Raw genomic sequence first — 25898 nt, 5'->3', positions numbered from 1 at the left:
AATTGCAAAGGGTTCTCATACAAACACATCCATTTCCAACATAGATACGGATAGTTTCCAGGGTTTCACCAGGATGTATCTCAAAATGACAAATGTTTGGTTCTGTGTCGAGACAAATGTCTTGGGCTTTGATGGTATTACTTTCACAAACGAACCCTTGTTGTGCTCGCACAGTACATGCATCATCATCAACAGTTTGCCATTTACTTCCATTCTGCTGGGCCCATACTCTGTGCTCTATAGGATAGAGTATAGGTCCATGTTGATGCACTCCCAGTGCAACGATTGGGTCTATGGTATATACCGAAGCATTGTACATGGATCAAACAAAAGCCGTGGCTTTACTGTCAGTGGGGTCATAAGTGAAATTAACCAAGTACCGCCAGGTTTGGAATTTCTTTTCGAATTCAATTGCATCATCCCAAATTATCTTCTGAATTTCAGTAGGTAAGGTGCCGTCCTCACCTTCCCGTATAATTGCAGCTGCCATTGATGGCATCCACAGCTGTGCTTGGATACAACTAGGGGCCAGAGAAACATTATTTTGGGCCACATCAAGTGCATCTGTAATTCACTGGTGGTCCTTCTCATTTACCTCTCCCCACTGAGGCAATATATCCAATAAGAGCCATTGGTTAGTTCCCAGAGCTGAAAGAGAAGATCGTAAAGGGTGTTTCCATTTATTTAGATCACTGGTTACTGTGGCTGGTTTACTGGCAAGTACCTCAGCATCTATGCTGTTTAGGACTCCCAGTCCTGTTCCCAAGACACCAGTCACATCTCTCTTTGGTCGTTTTGGAGAGATGAGAGTCCATCCACATAACCATGCTGACCATCCTGCATGAGATGTACTCGGGAATGGTAGGTTTAATTGCAGGGACATTAGTCTGCGTTGCTAATTCCACACGTTTGAGGGAATATGACAGATTAAGCAACGCTTGTTGTTGACCGGTATTTTTAATTATGTAAGGACCGGTGTTGAAGATGTAAGGAGTTAGACTAATAGGAGGCCAAGTTGGTACATTTTCAGAGGTTTCTGGGGACAGCGGTTTCTTATCCTTTGCAAGTGGCACAGATGTTGCTGCATCAATCATAAATTCAAATAATAATTCTGTGCCTCTGTAGCCCCAAATACAGCATACAATTATAGGTTTGGTGAAGGTGAAATTATACCAGCAACCTGAATTTGGCTCGGTTATTTTGTAACACTCAGTATTAAGAGTTTTCCGGTCTGGAAGAGTCAGCATAAATGTTTTTAATTTTAATTCATTAATTAATTAATTTAGTTTTAGTTTTAATTTAAGTCATTAATTGTGTTTTAAGATTATCTTCAGTGGTCCTTTAATTCATCTGTTCACGCGCAGTTCATTCAGGATCCCTGTGAACACAGGAAAACAAAAGCGTGCTCGGTCGTATTCGACCGGCAGGGTTAAAAGAGGGCGAGATCCACCAGGTGTTAATCTGGTGTACCTTTCCTGATTTGTTATATGCCGTGCTGTCAGGTGGAACAGGAATCTCTGCTAGGACCTTAGCCAAAGCGTTGTGAGCAGTAGCGGGGGGAATGTCTGGAACAGTTAAAGGTGCAGTATCAGCATTTAACTGCTGATAATCTGCTGTAAAACGCCACTGCCCGCTTGGTTTCTTTACTGGCCACACCGGTGAATTGTAAGAGGAATGAGTCCTTTCAATGATGCCTCTTTTCTCCAATTCCGTCACCACCCCGTCAATCCCTGTAAGGGCTGTTGCTGGCAACGAATATTGCCGAACATTGGTGATTTTAGAGGGGGGTAAGGGTATAGATATTTCTGACAGGCTCGATTTTATTGTGCCTGATTCCTTATCAGGTTTGAACCTCCCATTGGATTTAGGGGTTTGGGTGTGTACTTGGCGAACTCGCCGAGCATCATGCGGGGGCTTTCCGCTGGACAAACTGAGCCAGTCCATTCGGCGTCTGTACCTATCTATTTCTTGTACACATTTGCTCCAGGTGGGTATGGGGGTGTGCCAACCTTGACTATGACCGTGATCAGCATCTGTGCGAGCAGCTTGTAAGCCATCTTGAGAATTTGCTACACACATCTTGAGACAATCAGGGAGACCGTGAAGAAGAGGGGTTAATCGTGCCGGCTTGATAGGCACTAGCAATTGCAATTGGTGTAAAAGTTTCTCGTTCTGCTTTTGAAGATATAGACTGAGAAAAATCCAGAGCACAAGCTCAGCGAGGGGTGGTTGCATCTGGGAGGTGGGTAGCTTTGGGATGGAGGTGTGGTGTTTTGGTATTATAATGAGATTATAATGAGCAAAGTTCACCCAAAGATAGTATTTTGACAAAAAGTGATAGATTGTTGGCTCAATAGGCGGCTTAGGGTAGGAAATATGCGGCTTGTCAGTTCCATAGTACCTTCCAGTTCCCGTCTTATCCCAGAGCCTGGCGGCGGTGTCTCCACTCCACTCCACCCTCCGTGCAGTTTCTCTTAGAGTCAGCACACCAAACTCCCCTGGTGTTGCCAACATCCAAGGTTGCCTAGGGAGCTTCTGTGGGATGGATTCCTTGCATATTTGCCACACAGCACCCTTCAGTGCTGTACCTTCAATATAAATTTAATTTCTAAGTTACCTCCAGCAATTATTCCACAAGTGGTAGTGATGTTTTACAGGAATAATATATGGAAGTGGTAAGAAAATCTAACGACTTCAAAAGAGGGGATTGATACCAAAGATTTAAACAATTTAGCTGTAAGACAAACCCTTTTGGATAAACCTTATCAGAAAGGGAAGTTACCAAAGCTTAAACTGTGATCATCTATGCCCTAACTACATTGCTGGATTGATATAATGATAACACCAGAACACAGACTGAACTCATGTCTCAACTACTGTAAAGGTCCTGGATCTACTATGCATGAGTTAACCAACTCCTCTGTCAGAGTTTGACAACAACAAGAAGAGAACCATTTCAACAGGACTCTTAAGGCTGTGTTATTGTGTAATCGGGTTAAAATTGAAATATTATCTATTTCTGTTTCTTTTCCAGGTTGTAAGAAGATGGGATAGATTTGAGAATGTGTGAAAAGGCCTAATTAGAAAAGTGACAAATGCCACCACCTGCTGTCTAAGTGGTGGAACCTAAGTAAAGGGAGATTGAGGTTTATGGGAATTAAAAAGTATATCCAGAAGTCTCAAAGGGGGGAAATGTTAGAGAACATCTTGAAACACAAGGTCAAAAACAAGTGAAAAAGAATGGAAAGAATGGAAAGAAGATACTTCCTAACGAATACACCTGGTATTTAGACATATTATCCTTATCCTAGTAGGTTCTATTTTCCTGTAGACACAAGTGTTCTTATGAAGACATTCTTGTGGATTTGCCTCTGATGTTAATTGTGGTAGCTACCTGGGTTTCGTTTTTTTTTTTTTTTTTTTTTTTTTTAGAAGGGGCTTGAACCTAAAAGAGCATAACTACATAGGAGTCGAGGGGCCCCCTGGTTTTAGTGGTCTGCACTGCACAGTGGATCCATAGTTGTATTTAGACCAGCAGTTGTTTGTAGTATTGAAAGAGAATATGAAGTCAAAACAGTTGATGCCAAACATTTTAGGTCTCAACCAAGGGGTTAGTAAGGTGTCTGGTCCGGATCAATAGGATGCTTTCCTGTTACTTTTACGGCTCTTGCTGGAGGTAGAGATTTGTGGCTTCACTGTCTCAGTGCCCCATGTGCTTTATGATCCTTTCACAATCCCCCTGAGGAACCTGACTTCCAGTTATTGCACTCAAGTTTCATGTTGCTGAGTTCTTAGTCCCTACGCTTTCTATCTTTCCCTATCGTTGGGACGCTTAGTGCTGGTGTCCTTTGGCTTGCTAGTTCTTAGCAGGTCCCACGTACCGTGTCAGAGATTCTGCATGCTATGCTTGATCAAACAATGTAAGTCAAGACAATACAAAATTTGTACATATACTGCAAATAATTAATATAGTCCTGCAGCAGAAATAAGTTAGGCAAATCAAGATTTTTTTTTTTTTAAAAGGGTTACCGATTCTGCTGATTGCTGAACACAGATCTTGAGACTTCTCAATGGAAGCCTGATATCAGAAAGCACTATGAACAATGTTGGAGTTGGGAGGGAGAAACTGTGAGTCAGCCAGGATCTCCAGTGCAAAGAAAAAGGCACTAGAAAATCTTTGGTCTGTAAGTCGGGGAAGAAGAAATTGAGAGAATATGCCACTTCAATCCTGCATCTTGTTATGAAGTTTGTAAAACAGGAAGGGGAAGAAGGCACTTGCTGAGTGACCTGTAGCATCTGGCCAGAAATTAAACATCCCCGGGGGTTTGCTAAAATCGCCTCTCGGTAACTTCACCAAGCTCTTTCAAACTCTTCTAAAATATTTTGCCCTGTATCTCTCTCTCAGGTTTTCCATATGCTTTGTGCCCTACAAAATAACTATCCTGTAGTGCTGTCTCTGCCGTTCGGTATTTTTGCAGAAGGCGCTCGCTAGTCGGGCGCTGCCCGTAGCTACGGCGTGCCGGTGAGACCGGCGAGAGCGGGTTGTTTGTAACAGCCCGACACACTCGGACAGGCTTGGGCAGCTGCGCGCAGCTGAAGGGTGCTGCTTGTCTTCTCTCACTACCAAACCTGATTATTTGAAGTTCACGGGAGAAAGTTGTAAGTGTTTAACGACAAAAGCAGGGGTGAAATACCGTTGGGTTGTGTCTTGCAAACAAGTTGAGACAACAAGTGTTGATGTGTAGTCCAAACCGGAGTTTCTCTTCTGATGGAGAGAGCCGCTGCAAATCTCTGGATTTTAAGTCTTTAGCATTTCCCCTCCTTCTCACACCTGGTTTTGAGATTCTCTTTTATCTTTAATTGTATCCCTTTGGCCTAGTCTTCCCATGCCCTGGATTGTTCCCTTTTCACCCCTCCTGCCTTTGCTCTTACAGTGCTCAGGGTGAAAAAACACTTACTTTAAAAAAAGTGTGAAATGTATTTCTCCGTCTGGAATAGCTGTAATCGTAATTTAATCCAATTACGTTGGCTAAACATATTAGCTGGACGTTTTTGTTAACAGCCGACCTTTTTAAAATCTGTGTCCTTGGATGGCGGAGCCGCTGCCTCGGGGAGTGGAGCAGAGGTGTTGTGCGCCGTGAGAAGCTGCCACCCATGGGCTGCCCGGAGCCCGGTGCCTGCGCTGGTTAGAAGGATGCAGTTAGTTCAGTTTTGCTCTGTCACCGAGGAATTAGTGCCTTGCCCCTTCGCACAAAATAAAGAGAAGAGTGGCTTGAGCACTCTGTACATGCTATTACACCGAGGGCTTGTACACGTTTCATGTGCTTTAACTTGCCTTTTAATAAGTTTGAGGTTTGCAAACGGAGTCCAGTACAAAGATGTTAGCGAGCTATCCATAAATAACGCATATAAATTAATTTATTTAGAGCCTTCTCTTGGTCACAGACCCTAAGTAAAACACACAAGCTAAATCCACAATATGGAAATATCTGTCTACAACTCCATGGCGGAATGTATTATTTTATCTTGGCTCACTGAGGAGCTGAATATGATCCAACCCTTTGGGGCAAGTCTAAAGAGCAAGCAAATAAAATACTCTGAATTATTCTACCTAATTGAATAAACAACATTCTTGGGAAACAGTTATTTGGCTAAACTTCATTAGACATAAAACTTCTTTTTCTTCTTTTTCCTGTGTCTTCCCAGGTAATGTCCTTCCTATTGTTAGGATAGGTTTAGTTTCAGTAACCCGAGTAGCACGGCAGGGTATAGAATTGTTTCCAAAGATAGTAGATTGTGTTTCTGTCTAGGAACAAAATTCATATTGGTGGTGGTTTTGGTTGCAGTTTGTGTGTTGCACAGTTTAACAGTGTCATCCATGATTTTTATTATTCAAGGTGTACACAGCTTTCCATTGAGCTAAATGCAACATTTAGCTGATTTTCAGGCATCATCTTTCTGATACTACTTTTGCTCCGCCTTGCTTTTATGTAGGCAGCTTTAATGCAAACGTGCTAGTTAATATGAAATAAATGGAGTGGTTGTGCTTTCAATGAGGACAAGAATTCTTGACGAGCAGAGGAGAACAGTTGTCCAATGCTGCTCTTGATGTAACGTCTCGTATGTCGTTGATGGAAAGCTTACAGTAATGGAAGTTACTCGTCCTCTCAAAGCCATCCTTTCAAGTTACATTTTTCCTTCCCCTTGCACTTATACTACCTGTGCCCAAACTTCAATGGACGTAAGGAGTTTTTCAGAAGAAATGTAGGTTTCCGGGTGCATACCTGTGTGCTTGAGCGTTTGTCTTTGGTTTTCTTAACCGAAACGTTCTCAACTCAAGGGGAGGTAGACATTTTTCATATGTATTTGAAAAGGTCCAGACTGGACTGAAGCGGGTCATACAACTGTCACTCAGCTTTTCAAATTAAAAAAAATTGCTAAATTTTCCAAACAAAACCATCAACCTAGCCTCTGAGAGTGAAACATTGAAGCCTGCCTTTGGGTTCCCATAAATATTCAGATTCCCTTGTGATGAATATGGGGTATGAACCTGTACTGATACAGAACTTTGCTGCGAAAAGTTCACTGCTGTCCGCCTTTCCTGTAACCCCAATATTGTGTTTGGTGAAGCGAAATACACTTCTTAACAACCCATCAATTAAAAAAAAATTACTATTTGTTTGGGTTTTTTTTTAACAGGCGAAACGAAGGCTGGAGCTAGGAGAAAGTGGCCACCAGTATCTGGCTGAAGGACTAAAGACTCCAAAGGGGAAAGGAAGAGCTGCGACAAGAAGTCCAGATAGTCCAACAAGTAAGGGAACTGGTAACACGCTGTATGGCACAGAGTTTTTGATTTTACTAGCTTGAGATCAGTGTGAACCAGCACGACAGGCTGCGTTACCTAGCTAAAGACGCGTGTTTATTACTGTCCTCACCCGGATGTGTGTGCAACATCCTCGCCCCTGCAGCCAGCAGCACGCAACGGGTTTGCGGCGTGCGTCGATCGGTTGGTGCAGAGCCGCTGAGAGGCCGCAGAGGCTCCTGGCTGCCAGCTCTGTCCCTCCGCCCGCCGGGCAGCCTGCAGCCTCGCCATCCAGGGCCTCCTCTTCACCCAAGGACACGAAGCGGGGGATGCTTAGGAGAGGTAGATGCTGAGGAATCAAGATACTGCGACGGGCTCAAACGCACAGTTATTAGGCAGGGCTAATCGGGCCAGCCGCCTCCTTCATCGCTGGAGTTACAGCAGCTGATGGGCAGGGCTTATTCCCCCCGGCAGGGATTTGCAAAGAGCGGTAGCTGTGCCCCAGCAGCATTGCACGCTGCCTGCTTTTTGTGAGCTGCCTTCTCTGCCTGCGGTACGACTAGATTATTACTGCCGCTGCTTAGTTGCTGCAAGTCTTCATTTTTGCACGCCTGCGTTGCCTCGGGCAGTAGGTTTCTTGCAACAGGCGCTGGGGGTGTAGCCTTGCCATCTTGTTTGGGGGATTTCAGCAGGAGAGTTAGGCTTGCAGAGGGAGGGGAATGGGGAAAGAGGAGGACTGGGGCAGCAGTGGTAGTGATGGGAGAGCAAGAGGTGTGGAGGGGTACTTGTCCCTCCTCACCAGTCTAAGTCTTGTTTCTGCTGAGGCAGATGGGAAAAGTGAAATTAGCTGAAGAGACGAACTTAATGCGGACAAGTTAAACAAGCACAGTTGTCTTCATTAAACTAAACTTCGTTAAGCTAAATGAAGTCCGTTTTAAATCGAAGTGCGTTCTCGCAGAAGTTCAGTACCATTCGGTGCATAGGATGCTGCTGCAGTGTTGCTAAGGCCGTAGAGAGAACCCCCTTGCTGCATGACCAGGAGCACATCCCCGTTTAGCTGGGGGTCAAGTAGCCTCTTGCCCTTCTCACTCTGACCCTCTCATTCTTTTCCAAACCCCAAATTAAAACAAACAAACAAAAATCATGCTGGTCTAAATCCAGAATGTCGCCTAATTGATACGAATTTTCCTCCAGTTCCCCATGCAGACAAGCCCTGAAGCTACCAAAGAATGAGATACAGCAGGTTCTCTTTGCAAAGAGGCAATGAATTGGTTTTCACTGAAAAGCCATCATATCCTTCAAAATGTTTCAGGGTAGCCTAAAGGTTCACTTTTGGGTAGGATTTCAGTTTTGACTGACTTCTGCAATCAAGTGGGGGACCTGAACCTTGAAAACATGAAAATGACCACCAGATCAGCCTAAGATCCATCCTGCGTAATACTTGAAGCAAATGAAAGGTTTGAGATGTACCAGCCCAGCAGACTTCTAATAATGGCTGGCTCATTTCCCTTGACACAAAGTCCTCAAACATTTAGAATTAGAAATTATTCTCATCTCCATATTTAAACTCTTAAAAGCTCATCTATTGCTACATTTGTGCGTGAAAAGAGCGCGTTGTCTAGTAAGATCCAAGCCGTTTGCTGACTTCTAATTTAAAAGAAGTGGATACCCTTGCCCAGTTTGAGCATTGTTTGGTTATGGGGAAATGATGATTATAAATTGTGTCTTGCGTCAATCTCCTCTAATTCACTTGAGTTTTCTGTACGCCGTGCCGTGGAGTCTGGCGCTGATGGAATCTGTCGTTGTGTTCACCCACTGAAGTACAGCCAAGTCCTGCTTAATTGCATGTGAAACACTTGTCTTACAAGAGGGGAAAATCAAACCCTGATGAAAGCTGGCTATCAGCCTGATGGAGGAGAGTCATAGGGGAATTTTTGGTATTGCTGCCAAAATAAATAGATACTAAAAATACTCTTAAGAATTCACATAGTGAAAACCTAAGTAGAATATTGCATATATGTATCCATCAGACTAATGGAAAGATTTGCATTTAAAAAAATGTATGTATTTGCTCATGTACCTGTGACTTTTGGAAAAGTGCAGCTTGAAATGCAAATAAATACCCAGTGGTAAGTTGTGTCTTAATGCAGAGGTTTGAGAGATTTCTGTGGTAAAAATGAAAGAAATATCTGTAATATGTATCCTTTCATTTCTGGATGCTGCTTTCGGAACCAAAATGAGAAAACTGATTTATCTGTTTTGGTTTTTTTTTTCTCTTTTCTTGCCAAGCTCCAAAATCTCCTTCAGAAAAGACTTGGTATGATACATCACTTGCCCTTCTAACAAAGAAGTTCATTCAGTTGCTGAGCCAATCTCCTGATGGGGTCTTAGATTTGAACAGAGCGGCAGAGGTCCTCAAGGTGCAAAAAAGGAGGATTTACGACATCACCAATGGACTGGAAGGCATCCATCTCATTAAGAAAAAATCCAAAACCAACATACAATGGATGTGAGTATTCATTATCCTTTTCCTTTCCTGCTGGCTGATTTCACTGTCACAGAGCAGCAGTATTTTTCTTCTCCCACCTTCCATTCTAACACTTTGCCCCAAGCAATCATCCAAAACGCCTTCTATCAGGATAAAGCTTTCTTTTTCTGTTAGACAGGTTTTCAGTGTATAAACAGCATTTGTCAGGGAAACTAGAAACCAGCATTTTGTCTGAATACTGCATTAAGTAATTTGCTTTTGCAGGCGGCGTAAGTTCTAGGTACACATCTCTACCTACTGCCATCCTCAGTCTTTTTCAGGGTGTGGTTAGAGGAGAGGTGAGTTAGAAGCAAGATTTTGGAAGAGCTTAGAAATATTTGGCTTTTCCCTCTTGGTGGTAGTTCCAAAATGTGTTGGCATGATAAAAAGATGCTTTTTCTGGGAAGCGTAGTTGATGTTGACTCACTATGGGCAGGTTTAGGGAGAAGGAGATGAGGACTTGATCTGCACTGTAAAAGGCTGCCTCTTCCCTTTGCCATAGCACAGGGTCAAGTTTTACAAATGCTGAAAGGGCGTCTTCCCCCTCTGTATCCGTAGGGGCTGCCGTCTGTCGGAGGATGGTGGCATGCTGGCCCAGTGTCAAGGCCTCACGAAGGAGGTGACCGAACTGACTCAGGAAGAGAAGAAACTGGATGAGCTGATCCAAAGCTGCACCCTGGACCTCAAGCTGCTAACAGAGGACTCGGGGAATCAGAGATATCCTTTTTTTCGAAACCTCAGCGGTGGTCAGTCTTGCTGTGCTCTGTAACACAAAGAGAATTCCACTAAGTAATATGATATGAAACATCAGAAATTTCCAGAAGTTGGATAATGGGTTTTAATGTAGTTCTATATAAAAGTTACTTAAGCCACTTGCACCTGTAATGCTTCTGGAATGTCAAAAAAAAAAAAAAAAATGGAGAAAAAGGTGGTGTATGAAGGAGCCCATTAACATCCATGGTCACATAGAGCAGAACCAAGAATTTAGCTGATTAATGAGTGACAACATCCAAAACCTGTGCTCTTTCGATTCTTTTGAGCCCAGAGCAAACCCCATTTTTATGTGTGCAGAAATTATAAAGGCATGCAGACAAAGTCTTTGCTAAGGTAACGAAGACTTGTGTGTGTGTGTACTCCTTACTTAATAATTTTTTTTATTTTTACATTAAACTGCTGCGTATATAAATTCCAGACACAGAGAGGAAAATAAAGTTGGGAGTCAGTTTAGTCTGAAACTTGCAACAAATTTTTAGATTCCTCTGGTTAGAGAAGCTATAGTGGAATATCATAGATAAAGGTTTTATGAGCTCTCAAAATGTCTATTTCAGACTTAATTATTTAATGGAATAGCAATGCTCAACTGCATAAGGTTCATAAGGTTTCTGGTCTTTTGGCTGCTAATACCCCTTGTAAGTAACCAGTTCTCATTTTCACTAGATTTCCCACCTGCTGGCAACAGAAGAGAGCATTTTATTAAATGCTGAAAATGCTGAAAACTTTTATTACTTTTAATGGTCAGTAGTTTTTAAAGAGCATCTAATAAGGTGGACTTATTCTCTGTTTTGAAGGATAGGAAATAACTACAGGAGCGTCAGTAAAAAGTAATGTGAACGATGTAAATACTGTCTTTTGGTTGTGCTTGCATCTCAAAATGCGTATGAAAGCAAGACCACCGAGTGGCATAGGGAGTAGGGTCCGCACTGCCTTCATCCACAAGAGATTTAGAGCAAAGCAAAACCGAGCATTATACTTCTCTGTTTTTCTAGCGCTGTTTGCGGTGGTAGAGATCCCTGCCCTGCAGTTGATGGCTCCCTTGGGGATGGGCGAGGAGGGATCAGCATTAGCAGCGTCTTGGCCTCGTGCTTTTGGATGTAGGAGAGCGTATTCCCCAAATCCTTCTGTGGCTCTAAGGTTACTGATAATACTAGTGGTTATTGAGGAAGGAATGTGGATGTGTGACACCTGGGGACGAATCTGAGCGCATCCCAGTATGGTCGTTCACTCGCCTCACTGAGGTCTGATGTGAGGTGACCTGCTGAAGACTCAGGGAGCTGGGAAGCCTCTTCCTTTGCTCCATCTCTGAAGGCGAAGTTTCTGCTTTTGAAAATGGTTTTCTTTTCCCTTGTGATTAGATAGTGCCAAAACAGCATTTCTGCCCTGACTGTGTGCTTCCTCCTCCTCCTCCTAAATAGAATCAGACAGTAACTGATCGCTACCTTGAATGTTTTGGGATATGCCCAGCTTTGAGCTACAGCAATGAAGATTGTCGTTCTATTTGAAAACCATGCAACCCTTTCCGTTGTTCATACAGTGGCAGCCACTGTTGCTGTAATTTGTACTCTGCCTTTGCCAACCTTAGTAAACCTTACTAAAGGAGTGGTAGAAGCCTCAATAAAAGCCATTTGCCTGAGAGCTGACCTGTCGTTTAGCCCCCTGACCTGTTGCTTTGCGTTTGGTCCAAGTCAGGTGTGAGAGGCTTGCCAATGTGACACCCATCTACAAGAAGGGCCGGAAGGAGGATCCGGGGAGCTACAGGCCTGTCAGAGTGACCTCGCTGCCGGGGAAGATTATGGAGAGGTTCATCCTGAGGGCGCTCACAGGGCACGTGCAGGACAAGCAAGGGATCAGGCCCAGCCAGCATGGGTTCATGAGAGGCAGGTCCTGCTTGGCCAACCTGCTCTCCTTCTATGACCAGGTGACCCGCCTCGTGGATGAGGGAAAGGCTGTCGATGTTGTCTACCTGGACTTCAGTAAAGCCTTCGACACTGTCTCCCACAGTATTCTCCTGGAGAAGCAGGCAAGTCATGGCTCAGACAGGTGCACTCTTCGCTGGGTAAAAAACTGGCTGGATGGCCAAGCCCAGAATGTCGTGGTGAATGGAGTGAAATCCAGTTGGTGGCTGGTCACAAGCGGAGTGCCCCAGGGCTCAGTTTTGGGGCCGGTCTTGTCTAATATCTTTATCGATGATCTGGACGAGGGGATTGAGTGCTCCCTCAGCAAGTTTGCAGACGACACCAAGTTGGGCGGGAGTGTTGATCTGCCTGAGGGTAGGAAGGCTTTGCAGAGGGATCTGGACAGGCTGGATCGATGGGCCGAGGCCAATTGTATGAGGTTCAACAAGGCCAAGTGACAGGTCCTGCACTTGGGGCACAACAACCCCATGCAATGCTACAGGTATCAGAAACAGTGTGGCCAGCAGGAGTAGGGAGGTGATCGTGCCCCTGGACTCGGCGCTCGAATGCTGTGTTCAGTTTTGGGCCCCTCACTACAAGAAGGACATTGAGGTGCTGGAGCGTGTCCAGAGAAGGGTGACGATGCTGGTGAGGGTTCGGGAGCACAAGTCTTGTGAGGAGCAGCTGAGGGAGCTGGGGTTGTTCAGTCTGGAGAAGAGGAGGCTCAGGGGAGACCTTATCGCTCTTTAAAAACTACCTGAAAGGGGGTTGCAGTGAGGTGGGTGTTGGTCTCTTCGCCCAAGTGACTAGTGACAGGACAAGAGGAAATGGCCTCAAGTTGCACCAGGGAAGGTTTAGGCTGGGTATTAGGAAAAATTTCTTTACTTAGAGAGTGGGGAAGCACTGGAACAGGCTGCCCAGGGAGGTGGTGGAGTCACCATCACTGGAGGGGTTCAAGGAACGTGTGGACGTGGCATTGCGGGACATGGTTTAGTAGGCATGGTGGTGTTGGGGTGATGGTTGGACTTGATGATCTTACAGGTCTTTTCCAACCTTAGTGATTCTGTGATTTTGTGATTCTGTGAGATGTATTGGCGTTTTGAGCTTGGGCAGTTTGTCTCACTGTATGGTAACAGCAGACATTTACCAAAATTGTTCACATTTACACCCCCCGAAGGTAGAATAATAAATTAGGCTCTTTATTTCTATGGCATAAATACTGTGCTAGATACCTCACGGATGACGAAACCAAAGACCTGGAAGCGCTTGCCTGTGATCGCGGCCGTTTCACAGTTTGCGACCAAAAGCTCTGTGACACCTCGGTTACGCAGGTCAGTAAGTGAGGCACCACCGTGCCAAAACCCACCAAAACGCTCACGTTGATTTGGACAAATTCATGTTGAACAGCAGAATGTTCAGATTCATTCCGTGCTTATGCAGAAACCAACTTTCTGCACTGTCAAGTTGTTCAAAGTAGTTGTTTAAGTAGTTTTTTGAAATAATTTCATATAATACAAATGAATAAATAAATATCTGAATATATAAATGTTTACCAAAAAAGCCTCAAATGAAAATGGACATTATCATTTTATCGATGACTTCAAAAATATATTGTGTATGCGCATCTGTAAATTCCTTTACATTTTTTCTGTGATTTCCAGTTCTCTGCCATTTCACAGCAAGCGTGTAAAAAAATTTTGCTTCGCACAGTCTGCGAGTAATTGCGGGTTGTTGAGCTTTAGCTTAAGTAGCTTTACGTGTGTACAGGAGAAGAGAGAGGACTCGGCATGGAGAATCCCTTTTGTCACTCTGTAGTGGCCCCAGCTGTTAGATCAAAGGGAAATTCTCACACCGTTTCACTGCAATTGTGATTCCAGTGTAGAGAACAGAAAACTTTGGGCTGAAAGCAACGTAGCCATGAGAAAATGGACGAATAATTGAAAGAATTATGCCTCTTCTAATAGTCTGAATATATTATCAACTGGGTTGGAAAATTCCTTAACCGTGATTACATTAGCTTATGTGACGTATCAAGATATTTGAAAAATTAGTGGCCTTAAAGACCAAACTGTTATAGTTGTGAAAGCTCCTCCAGAAACAAGACTTGAAGTGCCTGACCCAGTGGAGGTAAGGAGAACCTGGCTTTTCCTGCCAGGTTATAGATCATTTTTCTATAGATGGAGCAAGTGTGTTGAGTCTTACTGTGGTAACTGATGCCCAGGTTGGATTATAATTGGCATACAGTCCTATATTCATCTGTCTTATGAACTTTGGAAGTGTTTTTTTTTTAAAAAGGAAGGGGAATCTTAAAAACCGTTTTATACAAGCGATCATTATTCGTTCCTTTTCCCTCAATTCCAGCGTTCCTTCAGAGGAATCCACACTATTTACAGGTTATTCTCTTTTGCCATACTTTATGAGAAGAGCAGCTCTTCCTTGACAGTTGAAATTTCCTGTTTGCAACCATGTCAAATCTCTCTCTTAAGAAACTCAGCTCTTCTTTTTTTTTTTTTTTTTTTGCTTTGTGTAGTTTTAGTTATAAAATTCATGGCCAACTCAATGCCTTAAGCGTCTTGATGACTCATATTATTGATATCCTAATTTATTGAGACATATGTTTTCATGTAGGATTTTCTTTTCTGAAGTGTTAGTTATTGTAGAAATGTGTGTTTTACTCCTAGAATCCATTCTTGCCCTTCCTTCTTCCATCATCATCTTTGCTTCATTGACACTGATTTTACACATCTGTGTAAAACATTGTACATTCTGCTAGTGCACTTTTTGTTTGCTATTGTGAAGTCTGTAGGGGATGGGGATTTCCTTTCCCATTTTATGAAAAGTACTTCTGTTTCTGAAGCTGTCTGTGTTCATCCCAAGTGGCAAGCGATAGGACAAGAGGAAATGGCCACAAGTTGCACCAGGGGAGGTTTAGATTGGATATTAGGAAAACTTTCTTTCCTGAGAGAGTGGTGAAGCACTGGAACAGGCTGCCCAGGGAGGTGGTGGAGTCACCATCACTGGAGGGGTTCAAGGAACGTGTGGACGTGGCATTGCGGGACATGGTTTAGTGGGCATGGTGGTGTTGGGGTGATGGTTGGACTTGATGATCTTACAGGTCTTTTCCAACCTTAGTGATTCTGTGATCTGTGTCCCTTTTCTGTTGCCCCTTGCTACTCAAGCCACAGCCTCTCTCTCTCTGAGTGCCAGCTTTTGTATATGAGATGTCTGGCTCTCATTCTTTCATCCTCACTCTGTTTCTTTTCCTTACCTCAGGCAGATGTCTAGGGTAGCTCAGCTGCTTCTCCCTTCCCTTAGCTGATGTCACAGTCACAGAAAAAAATGCTTCAGGTGGCTTTTCTTTGAAGATATCCTCAGGGAGTAGCTTTACTTTTCTTCATTCCTCTCATGGTTTATGAACCACATGGTTCAGCTGCTCCTGGGATTTTCTCTCTTGGGGGCAAAAGTGCGCTGCTTTACAATTCCCGGTTGTTATGACAGAGCCGAGTATGTTGTGCAAAGGCGAATAATTTGCACGAGCCACTGCTTTAGAGATTCAAAAATGTACCTGATTTCTTCTCTCAGGGAGCAATGAGACATAGGGCTAAACCCCAGAAAGCCCCGTGCTGCCTTCATACCTCTGTGTTACTCCTGCATCCCTACCGCTGGGCTGGTTCCACCGCACCCAGGGCCGGCTGCTGCCGGGCAGGCAGGACCAGACTCCGGATTCCTTGTCGCTTCTTTCCCTAAGATTATTCTCTACTTGCTTAGGCCCATTATGGTTTCCATCCTTTTTTTCCCCTGCCTGTGTCCTTCATTTCCCCTTTGAACCTAGGTGCAGGTTTCGGAAGAATAAATCATTTTGCTGCAGTGAGGAAGGGATGTCTTTTATCAGTATCCATAAATCTATACTGTTATCGTTGCTTGCTTTCCTGTTTCTTTCCTCTAGGCATTACGCTTTGATTTTTTAATTCAGTGAAAACAGGCGGGTAGACGGAGATGCACACAATCATTAAAACTAGCGCCTAGACCTCCCTTATCCCCTATACCCAACTTCCTCATTTAATTTTCAGCTTCAGGCAGTACAAGTCCTATTTCTTTCTCTCATTTGCAGTTACATCTCAGTGTCTTTTTTTGCACACCTCAGTCACTCAACAGTACCTTCCCCAACTCCTGCTCTTCCCATCTCCTTTTTTCTAACTATCTATAGCGTTGCCCTGAGTACTCTTCACTGTTTTCTGTGCCCTGGGGTATCCCTGTTCGGTTGTTGCTCTCTGTATTTGTAAATGCTGTCTCCTATGCTGAGTAACTGTCAGAACGCAAATAACACGAGGAATTTTTTGTCGAAGGGCACAATAAAATGTGTTTGAAAGAAGTCTGCAAAGAGGTATATCATGTCCGTACTCCTGCTTTTTAAAACTATTAATGTAATACAGCTGGAGCAGGTTTATTTTTAACTGGAGTCATTTATGATTTTGTTTCATAAGACCACGAGCAACTTTGCAGATTTTCTGTCTATATATGTCATCTTCTTGTACTGCATCAGTGTGTGAAAGTTAAGAAAAAAATATTTCTTGAGATTAATTAGGAGTTCCTGTTATTCAGAAACACCATCAAAATTAGAGCTGCTGCCTTGAGGGGGCAGAAAGACTTACATCAACAAGTTTGGGTGAAGAAAATGGCATCTTTTTTCTTCTTTTGTTATTTGGAAAAACTTCCCTGATAAACAGGGGGACTTACATACACCTACTTGAGATCAGTGGGAATTAGTGCTGAAGGTTTTTGGATGAGCGAGAAGGATGTTTTGGCATTGTTTAAAAGCAGAAACGTTTACACAAATACATCCAATAATGTTGTTATGAATAGTAACAAAACCTGTGACTTGCATCCCATAGTCCCATGACATCAGAGCACTCCAGGTTATTATGGTTGTAGGAAAATGTTAGGAGTTCAATCCTTCATACCTCTCTGGTTATGATACAACACATAAAACGGTGGGCTTCTGCAGTGTCTGTCCTACAGACAGGGGGAAAAGCTTTTATGTTCTCTCCAGTCTACAAGAGACATCAGCCAAGCCTTTCACATCTTCAAAAAAATCCATGGGGGATTTCAGGTTCTTTTGATTTGTAAACGATGTATTCCACCACTCGCACCCCAACAAGAATTTACTCAGTGTCGTCAATGTTCTGTTGTGTTCATTGGTGTAACACCTTACTGAGGTTTCTTTTGTTGGCAGCATGCATTGATACGTTTCTCTAGTACTCAAGGACCTATTGAAGTTTACCTGTGCCCAGAGGAAAACGATGCCCTCAGTCCAATGAAAGCCTATAGTCAGGACCACAAGGGAAATATTTCCAAAACCATTTCCAAAGGTAAAAATATTTCTTTGTGATACTAACGGCCTTCCTTCGTGCTCTCATTCAAGATTTCATTTTAAACTTCAGATATCCAGCTCTGATTTTTTGGCTTTATTTTTCTAGGAAGCGAAAAGCTAAGGTATCCGTTTTCCACTCTGCCTGTCTGGTTGAGAGAGGGGGAAATATGTTTAAACAACTGATGCAGAAGAAAAATAAGTTTCATATTTGCATATCCGATGGAACTATGGGAACTAAGTTTGTGCAATATTGAAGAAACAAACAGTTTTGTTCCTTTTGCGTTTTCAAGACGGGAGCAGCAACGATTCGCCTCAACGCCAGAGGCAGAAATCTCTGTGTAAGGGTACATGCAGCTACGCAGTGTCACTGATGACGTCTGTTGCCCAGACAGTTTTCACTTTGACTATGAGTTGCACGGAAAAATGGGCATCTCTCACTACGCTTGATTTGGTTTTTTCCCCCGGTAGTTGTTTAAACCTTGTAAAATAATTTTTTAGTAGAAAAGTCAGAGGGGATAGCAACACGCCTATTTTTGAGCAGCCCTTTGTAACATGTCAAAAACAAGCTAGAAATTATATGGAGGCCATTTTTTGTTGAAATGATCCTTTATGAAAGGCCCTTTACACAGTGGTTACTTTGTTTGATCAGTGTCTAGTATTTCTAATGAGATTAAACAGGTCATCTTTATTTTTTTCTCTCCCTCCTCTTCCAGAAGCAGCTTCTGCTAACTCAGGACAAGGTGACTGCTCAGTAAATATGGCAACAATCTCTCCGTTGGCTTCTCCAGCCAACCTTCTCCAGCAGACCGAGGACCAAATTCCCCCAAACTTTGAAGGACACTTTGTGAATTTGCTGCCTCCTCTGCTTCAGGAAGATTATTTGCTGAGCCTTGGGGATGAAGAAGGCATCAGTGACCTCTTTGATGCTTACGATTTAGAGAAGCTTCCTTCATTGGTGGATGAATTTCTAACAGCTGATTGTCTTAAACGCTGTCCGTATCTAAATCGTGGTTTTAACGGAATGAACAAACCTGCCATCATTCCGAGTTGTCCCCTACTTACTGTCAAATAGCATTATTAAATAAACTAGGCTCTCGAACAGTGCTGATCTTTTAATTAAGTACTCCCTGAAATACTATAAAGAACAAGGGAAGGCTTTTACAGCAAGGCCTTCTCCTTGCCCCTGAGCTCCAGTGCCTTGTGAGTCAGCAAGCGCAAGCAGGCGACCGTAAATGTTTTGTCTTCACACTCCCCCAGTCTCTGCTTCCCCCGACAAGGGGGCTTACGGAGGAGGGCTCAATGAACTGGTTTAGTCCTAAATAACAATTTTATAATAGTATTTCAGGCCGTGCCTTCTGCAGAGAATGCATGTCTTTTGAGTGTCACAACATGGATTGTCCCTGCAGTGAACGTAAAGATGAAGTAATGCAAAAGCGTGAAATGGGATTCTTCAGCTCCTTGTGGGAATGTTTAAATTGCTGTCATAATGCTCATTTTGAGCTCTGTATATGTCTCATTCTGAGGTCAAATACTTATGTCCTTAAAAGCTTTTAATGAAAAAATACACTGTAAATGTAGTGTATATTGCAGATATTGAAAAGTATAAAGTTCTGCCACTGCTCGTAGTAATCACAGATTTTTAAAAATGCTTGTGTGTGTGCGTGAAAGTAGATTTTGTTGGTTGTTTTTTTAAACTGGAACGAAGATGCACAGTTCAATTTTACTGCCCCCAGTGTGCATTAGAACTGGTACATAAATTTCTGTGGTACTAAGTGGGGCTTTGTGTTAAGTGCCTACTAGAGATGCACTGTGGGTTTTTCCCTCTATGGAAAACACTTATGCCAAGCTTTGTTTGTTCAATAGATCATATTTATCTCAGTGGATTAGCTTCCTCTGCTTACAGCTTTTTCTAATTCTCTTCGCCAGCAAAATGGAACTAATTTTTTTCCAAAGTATCTAACTGTAAGTACCACATCAACTGAATTGCATTTATTTTTTGAAGATCTTTGAGAGTATAGTATAGTACCAATATTTATTTTTTGAACGTGAGAGGAATTCTAAGAAGTCTTAAATAATTTTTTTTTTTGCGTGTAAAATACATTGCCGTGTTCCGGGCTAAATTAATGTAATGTTGATTAGATGATGCCCATATAATGCTTTTGTTTCCATTACTGTTCTGCTTGTCTGACACACTCAGAAAATTAGTACTATTTGTACTGTAGTAGAATATTGTGTATGCAGGTTTTCTGGTACCATTGAGTTGCTGCTATGAAAGCTCACACATGAAAAGGCAAGCAGTCCCAGTACTAATAAGAAAACTGTATGACTGTGTGAGTTTTGGAATGTAACAAATGTATGAAGGGCAACACATAAAGAACTGTAAAACAGTGTTAAGTGTGTGTTTGTATGTACAAATGTGGGCATAGATCATTCAGCAGTGGTATTTAAGTTGACGTATGTTCTCAACTCACACTTTAGTTACCTAGCAGTTTTGTCCAATAGAATTAATTTGTAAACACTGCCAGAATATTTTCTAGCTGGTTTGTAATTTTTTAAGAGTTTTTTTAGATGTGGATGTGTAAATAAAATTGCAGTATTTAAAGTTTTTGTCTTGTGGAAGAGGAAAGTTAAAAGTTGTGTGAGCGTGAAAATTTGCGAGACAAAGGGGCACTTCTGCGGGGGAAGAGAAAACAAAGACTTAACGCAGACCATCTCTTTTTGTACAAATTAAACAGTTGCCCCAATGTGTGGGGCCAAAATACTAATCTAATTTAGCTTTGCATTGTATGCTAGTTTAAAAAGAAACCCTCTGTAAAATACTGTAAAAAAAAAACCCAACCAAAAAAAGCTTTTATGGTGGGTTTTGTAAGTCGATTTATGAAAGGATGACCTGTTCCCTAGCTGTGATCTCACCACTTCAAATGGATGTAATTTGAATAAATTTTGTATGGTAATGAATCAATAAAAAGGATTTTTTAAAGAGTTTAGATTTGTATACAGCTCTCTATTCTTACTCTTGGTGCCTATCATGCTGCTTCTTGGAACCCAGCTGGTACTATTTTCATTATTAGTGCTCACACTCCTTTGACACCAGGTATGTTTCAATCCCTTTTTTTTAATTATGCTAACAAGAAGTTCAGCATTTTTTTTAAGCCAGAGTGAAACAAGAATAAAAGACACATGTAAAGAGACACAGTAGGAGATCCAGAGGTTGGGATAACACGGGTTTATTTTTATTTATCCCCCCACATGAATTATGAACAGACTTCTTGCAAACTTCATAGAAATTGGGTTATTCTAGGATTAAATGACATGAAAGCGATCGTTGAGGAACTCGTTAACCTTCCTACTGATAATTCTCCAGAAGTCTCCTAATAGGAGCCTTGAAAAGAACGAGTTCTGGTTACTTGAGTCATCTCCAGCAGTCTCTTGCACCAGACATGCATTTACAAACTTGTACTCCCTTTCTGGTCTTGGTGCTGCCACCATTCTAGATGCATGGCCATCAACTAGTAAAAGAAAAAAAAAAACTATCAGGATAATAAAATCACAGTAATATGGTTGTTTGCTTAAATGTTACGCTTCTGAGCAAGTTGTATCTGTCTTGCATCTTCTACGCACACAAGGAGAAGGCTACTATTGCAGCCCTTTATGCACTTGTCCCTACTCTGACTTCTGCACCCAGCAGTACCGAAAGGAAGGTTAGAGAAGATCCTCTGTTCTTCTACATTTCCAATAAAGAGTAACGGAGGGCTAGAGGACTGTGCTCTCCCTTTGAAGCAGAGACAGCAATAAATGTCCTCTTTCTGTCCTGGCTGTCATAGCTCCCTGGCCTGTTTGCAGTTTCTCTGTTCCACAGCTGCCATAAGCACTTTTTTATTCGCCCTTAGAATCTGCTACTGATTGCCACTTCTCCTGTCGTTTTCTCTCTGCTTTCTGTAGCTGCTTTGTAAACTTGGGATGTGCTGAGTTGCAGGAGGAAAAAACCAGCCCGTTCAACTACTTAGTTCTGCTCCCCTGAGCTAGCGCAGTGTACCTCAACATTATTCAGCGTACAAACATTACTTTCAGGGAGGCTTTATTGGGGCCCGTATGCGCTGCATTCCTTGGCTGCCAGCAGATGGAAAGGAATTCTGAGAAATCGGGCAAAACTGGCCTGAATGATAGGCAGCTACATGCTCCTTTACACACAGGAGAGGAGTTTAAAAAAAAAAAAGAGGGGGGGGGGCGGTGTTCCTGCCCTTGAACCTACAGCAAGAACTTGTCCACCTACAAATGACAGACACCATCACTTTCTATTCTTTTTTGACTTATACCTGAAAGAGTCAGTTACACCACTGTCTTGATGCAGACATGGACATTTTTGTTGTAGAAAGAAAGTACGAAAGATATGTAAGGTACTTTTTCTGGCATGAGACATCGCTACATGTTTAGAAGCACCAAATTTAGCAGTATACGCTGATTTTTTCCTGTGTGTAACACAGTTAATGCACCATGCCATTGGTGTTCCTGGAGCCAACAATTCTCAAGGTGAAGTGAACCAAGAGCAGCTATAGCAAAGTCATGGAGTGGTAGTAACTAAAGCATAAACAAATAGAATTCATCTCCCCATTTTCCTTTCCTTGCTGAGGCAAAAGCTGCCTGGATATTACTCTACAGCTGAGCAAAGATCAACAGAATGCTTTGCCTTTGTTACGTTCAGGAGCTTCTTTACCCACTTTTTTCTTTCTAAAACTTGACAGGGAGAAAGTGGCACAGCTAACAGAAAAAAACGGGTTGCTCTCAATTCTGAAGGGCGCTGAATGTTGCTGACAAACGACCAGCCAAATTCTCCTAAATTGCAGGAATAGAAGAAGGAATCCAGTTTCTTCTATCTTGGAATCAGGACTCTCCTAAGAGGAATCTTAGGATTCCCCATTTTTTTCCTGCATGCCTTCCCACTTACTTTTCCACCCAGAACTGCATGTTAGTTATCTGAGAAGAAGGTTGTCATGGAAAAATTGGGCCCTCACTTCCCTGGCTGTTTCCCTTCCCTAAGGACAGTGGTTGAGGTGCTCTAAAACAACTAAGGATGTTCTCTTCTACTAACCATGAGCTAAAACTGAGGTTTGTATTTTATTTTCCTAGTAGTTTTTGTATTTTCCAACTCCTGCAAAAACCTGGAATGACTTCAAACGGTGTCTCCGAGCCTACCACCCCTCTTCAGCAGGAAGTACGGTATGCCGGCAACTTGGAAAGCATGTATTCTAAAGCTCTTCTTTGGACATTCAAGGAACTGGAGCATGTATATTGCCCGTCTATAGAAGGCCAGTACTGGAACTTGTATTGCCAGCCGCTGCCTCTTCAAGAGCAGTTTTCCCAGGTGGGTACAGAGAAGCTTTCTTCCTGCGGTCGAGAGATGGTAGGGAATCATCTGCTTCCCTTGCTACCTGCTGCACTACCAGCAGTCTGTGTGCAGCTTGATGTATTACGAATATGCTACAAAGCAATTCAGATTTGTGAGCTTCAAAAGCACTTAAAGGGTGTCTTCCATGTTGTGGCCACATCCTAGGACTGAATAGGACTGTGCTGGCACAAGGGCTGCTTGACATTATGAATTCTTGGCAGCGGGACAAAGTAAGGACTCCGCCGGATCATGCTGAAACTGATCAGCACGGCCTGTTTATGTCACTAGGCATGGGACTCACAGGTTATTCCTGCCTGGGAGCTGCTCTTGGAGCTCACTGCCTCCCCTTCACAAGTGGTGTTTTGTCAGTCTGGGCCATCGGGAGATTTTTGGATATGTCTAGCAGGCTATCTGTGCTTTGCTTTTTTGAGTCAACCATAAAACAGCACTGATGTCAGCCCAGTTTTGTTTAACCAGAGCGGTAACACTTGGCTAGTCGAGATAACTGGGGGGTAGTGCAGTGCCGTGCTCCCAGAACAGAGAAGTTTAAGTCAAGGACTGCATATGAAATACCTAGAAAACTGAAAAGGAGAAGGAAGGGACTCGCTAACCTTATCAGGAAGCAGTTATAATACTGATTGTCATTACTGACATACCAAGGACTACTTACCCCGTACTATGAAGGAGGCTGTCTAGAGCAGATCAATGCGGCTACTGATTTTAAGATGTTTTCCTCCATTTTCTTCTGGGCTAAAAATGCTGCAAAAATAATGAATTACACATCACTCGGTCTCACTGAGAGTACCTCTGGAAAGTACTTGTGTGCTTAAACAAAGACCAATCACAAAGGCAAATGTATCTTAAGCTGTAAGGACGACTCTATCATGAGGCCAGGGTGCTCAGTCCTGCCTAGAATGATTTGTTCTTAAAGATTGATTTAAATTAAGTGCTTGTTACTTTCTGTCCCAGTTTTTCCTCTTCAAATCTCTGTTACTTTGTTCTGATTGTTATCCCTTTTTTGCCTGTGAACATTGTCAGGTCAGTGTGACATAAAGTGAGACCCAGTTTTGAAGAAAAAGGAGAGGGAGGGGAAGCGATATCACAGGTAGAAGTTGCCAAGTTTTACCTGCTGGCACACCGATAGGCCTAGCATGGAATACGCTCAGGGCGTTCATTCACTCTTCCTCCAGTTCGAGGGAGACCATCCTCTGCTATCTGGAGAATAGAATCATGATTCCAAAGGCTCCTTCTAAAGAGAGAAACTTCATGTTTGAAACACAATTACAAGAAATGGTGACTTTTACACCCCAAAGCAGGCTACCCCAAAATAAAATAACGATGTTAAATGTGAAATGTGTTCATCTGATTCGTGTCAATATGGAACAATGCTAGGGCCGCATGATGAAATGTGACTTTCTGTCCTACGTACCCTTGTTAACCATAAGCCTAAGAAACACAGAGTGGTTAATGTATATAGTTCTTGTATCTTGCAAGGGTTGCCTGACAAATATTCCAAAACTGGTTTTGTTGCTAACCGCATAGTATTAAGCAAAAGAAGTCTATAGGGCGTGTGGAATTTGGATAATGAGGTGGGATTCCTGTGCTCAAATAGCTGTTAAGACTGCCCTTGCTATCTCTTGTGCGACCCGGGGGAGTGGAGACTCACCCAGCTAACACAGGATGCAGATAAGGAGGGGGTCCTGTGGAGGCAGGACAGCCCTGCTTATGGTCAGCAAAGACAGTAAGATAACAGGAATGTGAGAGGTCCTTTGTTTCTTTGAAAAGGTTTCGTGTCCGATAACTGACCTTTGCCTCATTACTGGTGAAATGCATATTACAACTCACACCCTGCATATGCTAATGAAGATTATAGAGGTCATGCTAAACATATATGACTATAGCACTCGTCTCTCCACCCAAATCATGCTACACGTCACATATGGGGGGGGGGGGGGGGAGGAACCTAATTCATATACAAAGACCAACCTTTCCTATGAATATGTAGCAGCAGAAGAAATACAAACCGAAAACAAGAACTGTACGGTGTGCGTCTTGGTGGAGCAGAGACTCCCGGCGCACCCAGCGCTGTTTGCTTGCCTCTATTCGTTTAATAAATTCTAAACTTTAATTGCAATCCTATTTGGGGTTGAGTCATTTATCACATTAAAGATGCAGTATCAATAATCTTTTTAGGTTAACGGTGTATATAAAAAAAAGCAATAGCATTATGCTTGCCCTCTAGAACACGCTGATCAAGAAGGCAGCAGTACCTTTAACAATCTCTCTGCTCAGAGCCCTGGCTTTACCCATCCACAGCCAGACTCATGGCTTCCAAAACATTAATCAGAAAAGTTGCTACTAGCCCTATATTGGCGGGAAACAATGCCAGAAACTTTAGCCATCTAATATTAAATCCTTGGACCAACATCTTCCAGACTGACTGAACAGAAAAGCTGCTACCAGCATTGTATTTTGAGGAAATGAGCGATTAAAAAGAAAAGGGCTGTGGGCATGGCAGGCATCAATAGCTCGTCATTACGCGGAAACTTCCGAATCCAAGTGCTTTAACTGGCTTTTACTGCCGGACCTAGTTTTCACTCAAAACGGAGGTGAGTCTCCAAGGATGCGGAGAAACGAAGCGCGGAGGACGCGTGGCCTTGGCGCTCGGCAGATGCCCCGGCGCCGGTGATCTGCGCTGCAAACCCAGCCACGGCGCAGCGCCGGAGGACACCCCATGGCAGCGCCGGAGGACACCCCCTCTCCAGCTCCACGACTTCCCCTTCCCCCTCGCCACAGCTGACGCTCCCAGCACGGCGGCCCGGCGCCGCGGCCACGGGAGCAGCCGTGAGGGCTCCTACGGCCCTAGCGCCCGCCGCGCCCTCCCCCGCCCCGCTCCGGCCAGGCCTCAGCTCTGCTCTTCCCCCACGTACGGCACTCCACCGGCGAAAGGAGCGGGAGCGCCGGCCCGGCGGACAAACCCCTCGGCGGTCGCGCAGCGGGACGGGCAGGCCCGCGCTGCCGCGCCGCTGCCGCTGCCCACCCCGCCGGGCGGCGCAGCCGCGCTCTCTCTCGCGAGGCTGCGTCCCAGAGCGCGTGCACCGGTTTGGCCGCTGCCGACCGCCGTCGCGGCGCTGCTGCGC

The 25898-nt window shown here is 43.5% G+C and overlaps 1 protein-coding gene, 1 long non-coding RNA gene and 1 pseudogene across 3 annotated transcripts in view; 2 read left to right on the top strand and 1 right to left on the bottom strand.

Moving 5' to 3' along the window:
- The window catches only part of LOC132321735 (acrosin-like), a 61349-nt gene that overhangs the window by 7538 nt on the left and 27913 nt on the right, over window positions 1-25898 (top strand). The gene's annotated exons all lie outside the window — the stretch shown is intronic.
- On the top strand, window positions 826-18496 carry LOC132321757 (transcription factor E2F3-like; annotated as a pseudogene).
- On the bottom strand, window positions 20584-25766 carry LOC132321752 (uncharacterized). 2 transcript variants are annotated; one of them, XR_009484877.1, is made up of 3 exons: window positions 25689-25766; window positions 23429-23517; window positions 20584-20881 (listed from the first exon to the last, which is right to left on the bottom strand). It is a non-coding gene; the product is annotated as an uncharacterized LOC132321752 (long non-coding RNA). The 2 variants fall into 2 exon arrangements; XR_009484876.1 differs by lacking the exon at window positions 25689-25766 and adding an exon at window positions 23885-24061.

The sequence above is a fragment of the Gavia stellata genome, unplaced genomic scaffold (genome assembly GCF_030936135.1).
Source record: "Gavia stellata isolate bGavSte3 unplaced genomic scaffold, bGavSte3.hap2 HAP2_SCAFFOLD_44, whole genome shotgun sequence".
In the NCBI taxonomy this organism is placed as follows: domain Eukaryota; kingdom Metazoa; phylum Chordata; class Aves; order Gaviiformes; family Gaviidae; genus Gavia; species Gavia stellata.
This window is presented reverse-complemented; position numbering and strand designations above follow the sequence as displayed.